The sequence below is a fragment of the Rousettus aegyptiacus genome, unplaced genomic scaffold (genome assembly GCF_014176215.1).
Source record: "Rousettus aegyptiacus isolate mRouAeg1 unplaced genomic scaffold, mRouAeg1.p scaffold_m13_p_14, whole genome shotgun sequence".
Taxonomy (NCBI): domain Eukaryota; kingdom Metazoa; phylum Chordata; class Mammalia; order Chiroptera; family Pteropodidae; genus Rousettus; species Rousettus aegyptiacus.
In genome coordinates this window covers 21,829,508-21,841,914 of record NW_023416289.1, presented here as the reverse complement: position 1 = coordinate 21,841,914, position 12,407 = coordinate 21,829,508, and the positions used below count along the sequence as shown (strand labels likewise).

The 12,407-nt window shown below is 42.0% G+C and overlaps 1 pseudogene; it reads right to left on the bottom strand.

Moving 5' to 3' along the window:
* Positions 1-4,537: 4,537 nt before the first annotated feature.
* On the bottom strand, positions 4,538-4,656 carry LOC118611934 (annotated as a pseudogene).
* Between the last annotated feature and the right edge of the window lie 7,751 nt (positions 4,657-12,407).

Below are 12,407 nucleotides of genomic sequence, written 5' to 3'. Positions count from 1 at the left end.
TCATAATTCCTCTCTGTGGGTCTGTCAAGGTTGGACTCAGTGAAAAGAGTTTTCGACCTTCAGGTGACAACAGTGAGGTCCTTGTTCTTCCTCTGAGTCCAGAGGCTTGCAGACTCTGTCTGCGCTGGGAGCGAGATGACTGCAGGTTGCAGAGTGAGCCATGGAGAAAGCCTGCCTTTCTGGGTTTTAACTAATTTTCCAACTTTAAACCCATGACCATTTTACTGGTGAAAATTTAGTGACAGAACTAAAGTTATCTTGTGTTCCCCTTCCTTAGGCTCAAATAAACAGTTGAGCTATTCCTTTGGTTGAGATGGCATAAAAAAGGACTGTCTTTTGGTCACCTTTCCATCAAGTGTTTCCTGAGACAGAAACCCTGAATGGGGAGACTGAAGAAATTGTCCTTAATGGATAAACCAAGGAAATTGTGTCCGTGATATCTGTTTCTCATAAAGAATAGGGAAAAGAACCAAATAGTTTATGTACAAGTTATTACATACTTGTATTTCTTTTGAATCTGAGACTAATAAAGAGGAAGAGAAGCTGCAGATGGGGAAGATGGAGGGACTGACATAAGTTTGATATTGGACAAGTTGGGACACTCAGCTGGATTTGACTAGCTGATGATAGGGAATCATAGCTGGATACTTAAATCAGGTAGGAAAATAAGCCAAATGAGTGAATCAGTAATTTGTTTATAGAGAATCAATAGTATATTAATAGGGGGGAACTGATGATGGGGATGTAGCCAGGATACTTTTATGGAAAAAAGAAGAGACTCGAACAAATCCAGATATTTAAGGGATGGGTGATGACAGAGAAGGGATTCGATGGTAGAGAAAAACTGGATTTCCTTTTATATTTAATGTTTTACATTCAAAACACTTTTTTGAACCAAAGATTAAAGTTCTTAGGGAGGTAGGAGAAGACAGAACTGGCAAGGAGGTCAAAGAAGTAAAATAGGAAAAAGACTAAAATAAATATTGGTCTTGGGAGTTAGAAAATGACTTCAAGCAATTTCTATAATGTATTAGACATGGAAGTCAGATGGTAGTGAGGAAAATAGTAAGTAGAGATTAAAAAGTTAAATGTAATAGACTTTTTAAAGAGTGGTTTTAAGTTCTCAGTAAAATTGGAAGTTAGAGAATTTTCTCACATGCTTCCTGCCCCTACATACATGTCTCTACTTATATGTTAGGGGCAGAGGGGAAGGGTGTGTGCAGGTGCACAGGGGGACAGGGGACTCTGTCCCTCCGCAGTCTTTTGTCCCAGTCTCTGCTATTACCCATTCCCTACAGTCCCATGTCCAGACCCACAATCTTGCATGTACCTCACACTCAATGCAGGAATGTGCTGGCCACTAGGCCACACACATCCATGCCCACAGGTGGATGGGCAGAAGGTGGCCCCCACCACAGGCTCTGTGCTGAAGTGGCTGTGTGGGGTGGTGGTTATGGCCGAAGACTAGACTAAGACTACCTTGGTTTGAGTTATGGCTTTATGACTTCTCAGCTGTGTGCAGTTTCTGCAGTGTCTCCTATCCCATAGGAAAAGGTAAAACAGCAGTACTAACCTCCTAGGTAGAGATGAAATTAGTGAGGATACATAATAGCTTGCAACAGTGCCTGTCCAATGGCAAATGCTAACAATGCTTATTAAATAGATGGGAATGTTGAGTGATTCTAACCCTGGGTTGAGGTTTTTGTCTGTTAGGGTGGGACTAATTGTCTGTTTAGCGAGTTGTCTAGAACCTCTGCTTGGAGCCTGGTGTCCTGATTCTTCTCTACTATGATAGAGAGAAACTCTGCTCTCTGTATCATGTGGAAGCCTTGGGTAGGTCTGCAGCAGCCATGGGTCTATACCTGTTAGCCTGCCAACAATCTAAGTTATTACACATTGTTTTAATGGATATGTAATATTTCATATACCTTACTTTACTGAGTTTCTCCCATTTTTAACTAATTTCCAAGTTTTCCTTTATAAATAAAAATGAGATGAACATCTTTGTGTGTTAATCTTTTTTTTTTCTGTACCCTAGATTATTTTCTTATGTCATACCGTTCTATAAGTGGGTTTAATGCAAAGTAGCACAGTGTAATGCTTAACAACACAGACTAGAGTCTGGATTACTTAGAATCAAATGTAAGCCTTTGTCATCAGCTCTTGAATCATGGACAGTTCTCTCAGTCCTGCCCTCTCCATTCCTTCATCTATAAAATAGGAGATAATAGTGGTACTTAAAGTATAAGGGTATTGTGAGGCTTAAATAAATTAATATTTATGAAGCATTTAAAACATTGTTTAGTCCTTAGCAAGTTAAGCATTAATAAATAATAATATGACTAGAGCAAAGAAGATGAATATTTTAAGGTTCTTAATACATATTGCTAATTATATTTGATGGGAAAGCAGAGAAGGTCTTAGCATGCCTCCTCCCCAGGAGGAGAGGCTAATGATCAGATTGGGTCAGTTTCCGGACACAGTTTGGGCCATGTCGACCAGCAGGCAGAGTCTCTCTCACTGATTCTTAAAAGAGTTCCACGTGGAAATGGACAGATTTCTCTTTGCCTCTTCCAATAAGCATTCCTTCTCATCTCTTGGCTCCTCTGTAATATGTAAGATCCACTGAATGGATGGGTGGTAAGGTCCTGAGATGTGGGTCTGGGCTAAGAAAGATACAGAAGCTTCTAAATTGGGGGCAACGTCCTGTGTTCCAGCCCAGTACTCTGTGAAATGCTTTGTAGTGGAGTTTGAGACACAGGCTCTGTACTAGCCAAGTCGATCCTCGTGTTCACGCATCATTGTCCCTTGGTCATGGAGGAGGGGCGCTGGTGGGCCAAGGCAGGATTCAGGCATTTCTGCGCTCTCTGACCACAATATCATCCAATAATGCCCCAAATGTCATCATAATACATAACTCATATATAACTCTATGCCATTTTCCCATGAGGAAAAAATATGAAAGAGGCAGATTACAGTTTTATATCTTAGCAGTATGGTGAGGTCCTTCAGGTTAGGGAGCAAGACAGCCAGCTTAACGGAGGGTTGTGCTGGTGTCTAGAAAACACTGCTGTTTTTCTCAGAGGCAAAAGCCTTTAGGGTATTAGAATATGAACCAACTTTTCTTTTCCTTCAGAAAACCGCTAGTACATCCATTTTGAATGTCTGGTAAACAGTGAAGGAGTCAGTGTTTTATAAATGTCTAATTTTCATCTCTGGAGTCTTTTTCAGTTTCTGCTTTCCTCTGATGAGCAAAGAGCCATCCAGTTTTCACTGGATACTGTTTTTTGATGAAGGGTTCCTTCCAGTGGAAACCAGACAGGAAATATTCCCAGAGCCTGGCTGCTTGGGTGTGGAGACATGAAGTCCGGGAGACAGCCTGATGTCTCTGAAAGACCCACATTCACCACGCCCGCTCCCTTGTATAATTTATTTCTGCCCAAGGAGACTAGGCCATCCTCCAAAATATATACCAGATAGCTGAGATCATTGTTGAAAACCTAGTATTTGCCTTAGTATCCCTCATTGGAAATAAAGGAGCAAATAGTCCTGGGTTGGGTCTATTGATAATAGCTTAGAAGGAGCAAGCAAAATAATTATTTTTAATAACCAAAAATTGAAAGAGGATTACTTGAGAGGTATGAATCTACTGTTAATTAATCTTCTATGCCATCATTAAAATTCTGCTGTAAAAAATATTGCTTGACATGGAAAATGCCTGTGGGGTATTTCTAAAGGAGTGTGGGTGGAAACAGTTATAAAATAGAACTTGTGGGTTGGGGTATATGAGTATCCTTACTGATTAGGGGTTAGTCAAAATAGCAATAATGATAATATTAGGTGCTCAGATTGTTTTTGTTGTTGTTGTTGTTGTTGTTTCCTAAATCTTCTGCATAAAACACATACCAATGTTTTTAATGTAAACATTTTATTGAAGTATAACACACATACAGAAACATGCCCAAATTCTAAGCATTCAACTTTCTGATTCTTCATAGAATTTAAGTATTGCTGTGCAACTAGTACCTAGATAACATAAGCAGAACATTTTCAGTACCCCTGAAGCTTCTTTTTGCCCTGCCCTACTTCTTTAAGGGGTAAGCCACTACAGTGGCTTCGGAAAATGTCAACTCCGCATGCCTCAACGGTGTTTCCCAGAATTTTCCAATATGTTTTAGATTACAGTGAGGCACCACCTTTCCCTACAAAACCACGTCGTCGAAGTAGGGGCTAGTGAGAGATCAGTGAGCGTTCTGGCTCATGTTCACAGCTTCTAGCTTGTCCTCTTTCTCTTCCACTTTATTTCCATCTTCCTTTCCCCACAGCCAGTCCTGTGGACTCTAAGCTCCAACCTCAGACATGAAGACCACAGCCTTACAGAGACTGTTTAAGCGGTTTCCACAATTGCATCGGGTCAAACCCCTGTAATAAACTCTTTATTTTATTTATTTAATTTTTTTAGGTGAGGCAACCCTTGTTTGACCTCACAGATTGCAAGGACCTTGTCAGCTTACAATCTCTTATTTTTTATTATTTACACCTACAGCACCTGGTCTTCCTAGGTGGTCTCCCATCCAAGTACTAACCAGACCCAACCCTGCTTAGCTTCCGAGATCAGAAAGGATCGGGCTTGTTCGGGGTGGCATGGCCATAGATAAACTCTTTAATATGTGTATGTGTATGCACACGTGTTTATCTCCTAATGGTTTGACTTCTCTGGTCGAACCTTGTCTGATAATAGATTTAAAGTTTGGATGGTAGAGGCCAGTCTTCAAGATAGCTCCGAATGACTGGTCCTCACTTGTTGGTGTTCATGTAATTGAGTAGTCTCCTCTTATGAGCAGGACTGGCCTGTGCCACTGATAGGATATTGGGGAAATGGTAGTATGTGTCATTCAAGATTAGATTGTAAAAGACATTACAGCTTTCACTTCTCCCTCTCAGATTTCTTGTTCTTGGAGAAGCCAGCTGCTGTATCATAAAGATATGCAGCCAGCCCTAGGAAGAAGCCCACTCTGAGCCAAAGCCACCCAACTAACCCACTCTCAAATTACTGATTCACAAAACCTGTGTAAAAGAATAAATCTATACTTATTTTGAGTTGCTAAATTTTGTGGTATTTGTTACATGGCATTAGACCCACAGAATTGTGAGTCAATGAAATCGTTGTTATTTAAGGCCCCTAAGCTTTGATGAGGTTTGTTACCTAGTAATAGATATAAAAATCCTTTGTAAATCCTGACAGTCATGGTATGAATTTTAATCAGTTAGGGGTGTGTTCTGCTATAAGTAACATCATCTTGAACAAATGGGAGGGTATTTTCTCACATAATAAGAAATCTAGAGGGAGATATTCTAGCGTGGGCTCAACAGTTCAACATTTGGTATCAGTTCAGTCATCTTTGCAATTCTCTAGGCTTTCCCCTCAGTTATATGGTGGTTGCAATAGCTCCAGGCATTGCATCTTCACGGCATCACTTTGGAACACTGAACTAGAGGCTTTTGGGGACAGAAAGATGGTCCTCATATGCCTCCTTTTAATCATGGAGGAAACATGCCCTCAGAGGTTCCCTAGCGGATTTCTCCTTAATGTTTCAATGGACGGAATTGGGTTCCAGAAGACCTAGACCTGCATTCCCTGAGGTGACAGGTACATTACCAGATACTTGAACAAAAACAGGGGTTCTGTTAGCAAGGAAAAGGGGAAAGTGGATGACTTTTGGGTAGATAACCAATAGGGTCTGCTGCAAACTCTTTACCTGCCCAAATCCTATTTACTTTTCAGATTTCCACCCCATCAGGAAGGACGTCTCTGACTATGTCAGAACTTTGGGGGTGTGAAGCTTTGAGTACTTTCTTTTTGGAATGGGAATTGCTGTAATTTGGGTAGTTTGTTATTCAATGATGCCTGTATCTCTTGCTAGACTGCACATCTTATGATTCATACTTAAGGATGCAAAGTCTGGCACGTGAGACTCCAAGAACTTTATTCTCCTCTCCCACTGCCCCTCTTATTCTGTTTTGCTATTTCTCATCAATAGAAATCCTTGTAAAACATTGCAAAAAGTAAAATTTCCAGTATTCCGCTGACTTTTATTTGTATATCTGTCCCAGGGATGTTCAATTGACTCGTTGGGCATAACTGTTTAATAAAGCAAGATGTATGTTTAGCAAATGCAGCGTTCCACTATAAACGAGAGGTCCCATGGCGGGGGATTTGCATTTACCCTTTACTTTATATAACTGACAAGGCTTGATTAAATATTAATCGAACTCTCCTGGAAACAGGGCTTGAGTTTAGTGATACAATTGCGGCTCATATTCATAACTTAGGATTTATGCTCCCGACTGCTTCCTCTGGAATAGTAATGGCATTTCCCGCAAGGCTTGTCAACTCAAGGAGATTAGATAGGGGTGAGAAGATGACATGTGTCAGACCTAGTTTGCCGGGCCATGAATGGGGAAGACTACTGATTAGTTTTGACTGGAATATGGCCCCTGTCTATATCACTCTTTCAGGCCTGTCCATTTGCCAAATATCAGCCCTGATTCTGTGCCCGGAAGTGTCCCAGGTGCAAAGATACAATAGTAAACCACACAGACAAAAACCTCTGGTATCTACTATTTTGAGGACTATTACATGCATTCTCAGTGGATGCTCACAATTACCTGTGAGATATAGTTTATTATTCCCCACGATGAACACATACAGCATTTTTTTTCTATCCAGTGTGTTTATTGCCTTCTAGTTACAAAACTTCTGCTGTGAGAAACATATCCTCTGTAGTTTGGGTGGAGAGGAGCAGCTCTCATTCCAGTGTTCCAGGGAGGATACAAGTAAACCAGATATGACCAACCTGGTCAGACCAGAGTCTTCTCTGGGGCCTACCTACCAGAACTATCAGCAAGGCTTGGTTGCCCCCCTTCTGAAATTACTAAAGAGATAGTCACCGGCAGCCAAAGATTCACATCCTGTCTACTCCACCCGCCCTCCACCTCACACACACACGCGCGTGAGGGAGAATGAAACAGTCTTACTGACATGTTTTTAGGTTCTGGATTCAGTTGTGTTAAAGCCAAATATCTTCCTGAGCAGACTTGCCTACTTACTGTTTCTGTCTCCCATTTTCTTCCCTTTCTACTTCCTTTTCTCATCTCTCCACTTTTCAGCAAACTTTTATTGAATACTCTTTGTTTCCTATGGCTGTGCAACAAATTACCACAAACTTAGAGGTGTGTTTATTATCAACGCAAGTTTATTATCTCAGTTTTTGTGAGTCAGGAATCTGGACTTAGCTGGTCCACTTCTCAGGGTCTCATGGGACTGTAATCAAGGCATCATCTGGGCTATGTTCTCAGCCAGAGGCCTTACTGCGGAACAATCTTCCCCACTCGTTCAGATTGTTGACAGAAATTGCTTCCTTGTAGCTGTATGACTGAGACCCCATTTTAATGCTGGTTGCCAGCCAGCAGCTACTCTTAGCTCCTAGAGGCCACCCTCAGCTCCTAGCCACCATGCGGCTTACTCCCAGACTCTCAGAACATGGTAACTTACTTCCTCAAAGCTGGAAACGGAGAATCTCTTTCTTTGGTTTGTAGAGTCTTACACAATGTAACATAATTTAGGGAATGCTGTCATCATGTTTGCAATATGCCGCTGGTTAGAAACAAGTCAGAAGTTCTGCCCCCCACTCAAGGGGAAGGGATTTCACAAGGGTGTGACTCATCAGGGGTCACCAATGAGTGTGTCCGCCACAGTACCAGGCACTATGGACCACACTGTGGGATGCTGAAATAAAAAAGATATGTGACTCCTGCCTTCTTAGAGCTCATAATCTCATAAACTTGGAGCTTGTAAATTCTATAAGCCAATGAAATGCTCCCTATTTCCCAGATTTTTGTTGTTTTTTTTTTTCCCCCTTAAGGTAGTTTGAATTCTTGGCAACAGAGAATCCCAACTGATACAACTATTTTGTAGGTGATAGAAGTCCAGGATCACATTAAAGAAATGGACCCCAACCTTTTTGGCACCAGGGACCATTGCTGCTATGAGAATCTAATGCTTAATGATCTGAGGTAGAGCTGAGGTGGTGATGCTAGTGCTGGGGAGCAGCTGCAAATACAGATGCTCTCCCACCACTCACCTCCTGCTCTGCAGCCTGGTTTCTAACAGGCCACCAACCAGTACTAGTCCTCAGCCCATGGGGGAACCCCTCCATTAAAAGGCTCTTTCCCTGGCCATAAGACTTTGGGGTAAAATATATATTTACCATGAGAGAACCCATCTTAGACTTTCTGAATATGAAACTCTAGGAGTAGGCCCCTGGACAAGTGCACTTTTAAAAAATCCCACAGGTGATTTGGAGTTACACCTTCCTTTCCTCCATCCCATTTTGTGGAGGAAAGAATATTTGAGATAAGTTGTCAGAGTAGTTGATGTGGGGCCTGTGTAAGTCCCTTCAGCCCCCAGGCCTCAGTCACCATTGGGAATGAGCTGACTTACCTAAACGGTGAGTAGGCTTCCTTCTAGCTCTATAAACAGAGTCTTATTTACTTCGATAGCCCAGAAAAATGCCTGGCAACACCGTAGATGCTTGACAGAGGTTTGCTGAACCAGTGAATGAGAGTTGAGTGGAGAGTTAGGATAAATCAGCAGCGTATCTTTGACCACTGAGTGGCTAGAAGATGATGCCAAGACGAAGCTCGGGTGCCCAGTGTCCCTGAGTGGGATGGGGCACCTGACTGAGGGCCTTCCCTGAGGAGCCTTGAACGTCCTTCTGGTCTAAGGCTTGTCGTGGAGAATGGGGATGGAGCAAGGAGGCCTCTTTCACAAAAGGCCTCGTGTTTAGATGAACTTATTTCCATCATCACAGAGAGAATTGAAAAAAGTTCATGTACTCTAGATCTGTATATTTTTGTAAATTTAGCATTCTTAAATTCTTTAAACATATTAACAGTCTCAGAAACAAAAGTGGCAAGCCCTCCTCCCTCTTTTTCTGCCTCCTCACCTGCCCTTCCCCCAATATATACACACACCTGAAAAGTCTCACACACCTGAAATACAGAAATACAGAAACGAAGTCCTATATATGTATGGTGTGTGTGTGTGCATGTGTGTAATATATATATATATTACACACACACGTAGGTGGATACACACACACATCTATCTACTACATATGGCCATTTCATGAATATTTAGTCTAATGTTCCTCAGGATGAAGGGAAGTGTAAGAATTGCTAGAATAAAGATTTTCTTCTTTTAATGATAGTGCCTTTCTGCTAGTAGGTGCTTGTGACCTTCTAGAGGACAGATTCTAATATTTAGTTCCCATGGAAGCTTTTATCAGAGAATTCTGGGGGCACACTCTGGGGAACCCTGGTCTAGGGTTATCTAATCTAATTGTTTTTTTTTTCCCCATTACTATTTTCAGTGTATTAGTATATTTCTAAATTGAGATATTATTCACATGTCATAAACTTTGTCATTTTAAAGTATATGATTCAGGTTTTTAGTATATCCACAAGGCCGGGTATCCTATCACTATCAATTCCAGAACATTCTCATCACCCCAAGAGGAAACTCCACACCCACTGAGCAGCCATGCCCCATTCCCTCCTGCCCCCGATACCCTAATCTACTTGCTGTCTTTACAGCTTTTTCCATTCTGGACATTTTCTATCGATGGAATTATATAATACACGGCCTTTTGTCTTTGGCTGCTTTAAATGAGCGTAATGTTTTCAAGGTTCATGAGTCCAGCTGCTCCTGCACTTCAAGGTGCATCAGAATCCACAAGAGACCTTATTAAAACACAGTTTTCCTGACTCTTCTTCTAAAATTTCAGGTTCAGTTAGTCTGCGATGGGAACCAAGAATCTACCTTTTCAAAAAGGTAGATTCTCTGCATGATTCTGGTGCAGGTGGCCCGGAGACTGCATTTTGGGAACCCCCAACCCACCTAGACCAGGGGCTCTCATTCTGCATATGAGATCAGGAGGGGACAGCAACGTCACACAGGGGACAAAGCTTGGTCCGGGGCTTTGACACTGAAGGTTCAGGTTTCTCTGTCTCACTCACCAGAGCCAGTACTGCAGGCTCAGTCTACAGACACACCTTAGTTCTTTAGAATGATTGCCAGTGGGATTCTTCGGCATCTATCTAGAGCTCGTATACCACCACCCTACCACCCCCATAAAGTTCTGAAATGACCAGAGAGGACTGGGCATGTCAACCTTTGTGAAAGATTCCAGAAGATCTAGATCCCATTGATGTAATCGAGCCCATGGCCTAATGGTTAAGCCACGTGTCTTCTGAGCCAGGAGTTGTGGGTTTGGGTCCTACTAAGTAAAAGGTTTTCAGATTAGCCAATCAAAACCCAGGATGGATGCCCAGTTACGTTTGAATATCAGAAGAACAAGAAATAATGTTTTAGTATGTCTCCTGCAATATTTAGGACATACTTACACTACAAATTTATTGTTTGTCTGAAATTCAAGTTTCACTGGGCGTCCTGTATTTTGTCTGGCAACCCACCAGCTCAGGGTCTCTTCTGTTTTCTATGAGGCAGCTCAGCTTAGTGGCATTTGGTTGAGTGCATGGATTCTGGAAGCAGATGGCTGGGGTCTGAATCCTGGCATCACACAGCTGGCCATGGAACCAAGGCATGTCATGTAACTTCTCCTCACCTCAGTTTCTTCATCTGTAAAATGAGAGCATATAGTAAGAGGATTAAATGAAATAATTCCTGCAGGGTGTTTAATGGGGTCCTGCCTTGTGGTGAGTGATAAGTAAATATTACTGGGGACGGTATTGGGAATCCCTAATGTTCTTCCCACCACCACCATTAAACATTCGATGTGCATGGCTGTGGTTTCCTTTCCAGCACTCTCCCACACTACTAAAATGCAGTCCTTTCAAACTGCCGAGACCATTTGGTGGGGCCATTTGGAGAATTCTATCTCAATTTTGGGACTGCAGGTGCTTGGCAGCTCGAATGGGCTGCAGAAACGGCCGACAGATGGTTTGTCTTTCCATCTGAGTTTCCTGGTGTGGAGGAAACGAACACTCTGTCGATGATTCATTGTTGAAGTTGGCTTCAGCCAGCATTTAAATAGAAATGGCTGGCTGTAGAAAATATTGTCACCACCCAGAAGTGAGATCTGTTTCAAAACTGTTGTGAGCAAAGTGGATTTCTTACAGAGGAAACCTGGGTGTTAAATTATGTGCACTGCCACGTCTTCTTGGCCAGGCACTCTCTGTGAAGTCAGACACCCTGGCCTCCCTCCGCCCCTCGCCCCTCACCTCCTGCTCCCGGCTTCCAGCTGTTAAACAGATCAAAGCCTCTACAAGCCTTGTTTTCTCGAGAGCAGGTTGCCCTAGAGTCTGGTACTGGTACCGCTGGGGCACATATGTTAATGAACCTGGGTTGCCTGTTCCCTTTTTAGTTTTCTTTAAATCCTGATCGTGGTTTCCAAGAGACGGTTTTAATTTGGTGTTGGTATGTCTTTTAAAATCTTTCTAAGACCTGCTAATCTCTTTTTTATTAACAAGAAACTGGCCTAAAGTTCCTCTGAATTTGCAATATACTCTGCTCTTGTATCTATTGTGGTTATGGTGGCTCTGTGTTTTTATATGTCAAATATATGACTGTTGTGTCCCAATTAAAAACTTAGAATGTTTTCAAAATGCCTATATTTTGGCAGGCACACTCTGTCTCTTGCACTGCCTCTTCTTCCTGATGTGCGATAATAATCTTGCCTTTGGGAAATAAACGTTCTGTATATGTGGGCACAACTAGGAAGATGAACTATCCTGGTAACAACCCTACCAAGTTATTCAAGCCCTAGTTCAAAAGCCCTCTTTCTGTCAGGTAACATTCATTCTTCAGTTGCGTGCAATAGAAATCAGGCCTGGCTAACTTAAGCTATATGTATGGGTTGCTCACAGAATCCAAGACAAGACTGCAGATCGAGGGAAAAAGTAGACACACGGGCAGCTTTTGGGATCTGGGTACCACCATCAAGATGCAATGTCTCCACTTCTTTTCCCGTGTTTGCATTACCCCTCTTAAGATTCAGATTAGTAGGAGAACATCCATTTTGGCTTCCGTGGGTCATGAGTCCTATTTGGCCTGAGGAAAGTAGAGCTCTTTTATTCACAGGATCCCCAACCCAATATACCATGTGTGGGGTCATTCTCTGAAGGAAAATCAGGTGCGATTGACAAAACACCTAACCGTTTTAAGTGCTTATTATATGTTAGGCATTCATTTAAACATTTTTACATTTATTGAATCATTTAATATTTAGCATTACCAATAACATTTTAAAGTTATCCCTTTTTACAGAGGCAGTAACAAAAGCCAGAGATGAAACAACTTGTTCAAGGTCACACAGCTGGTAACT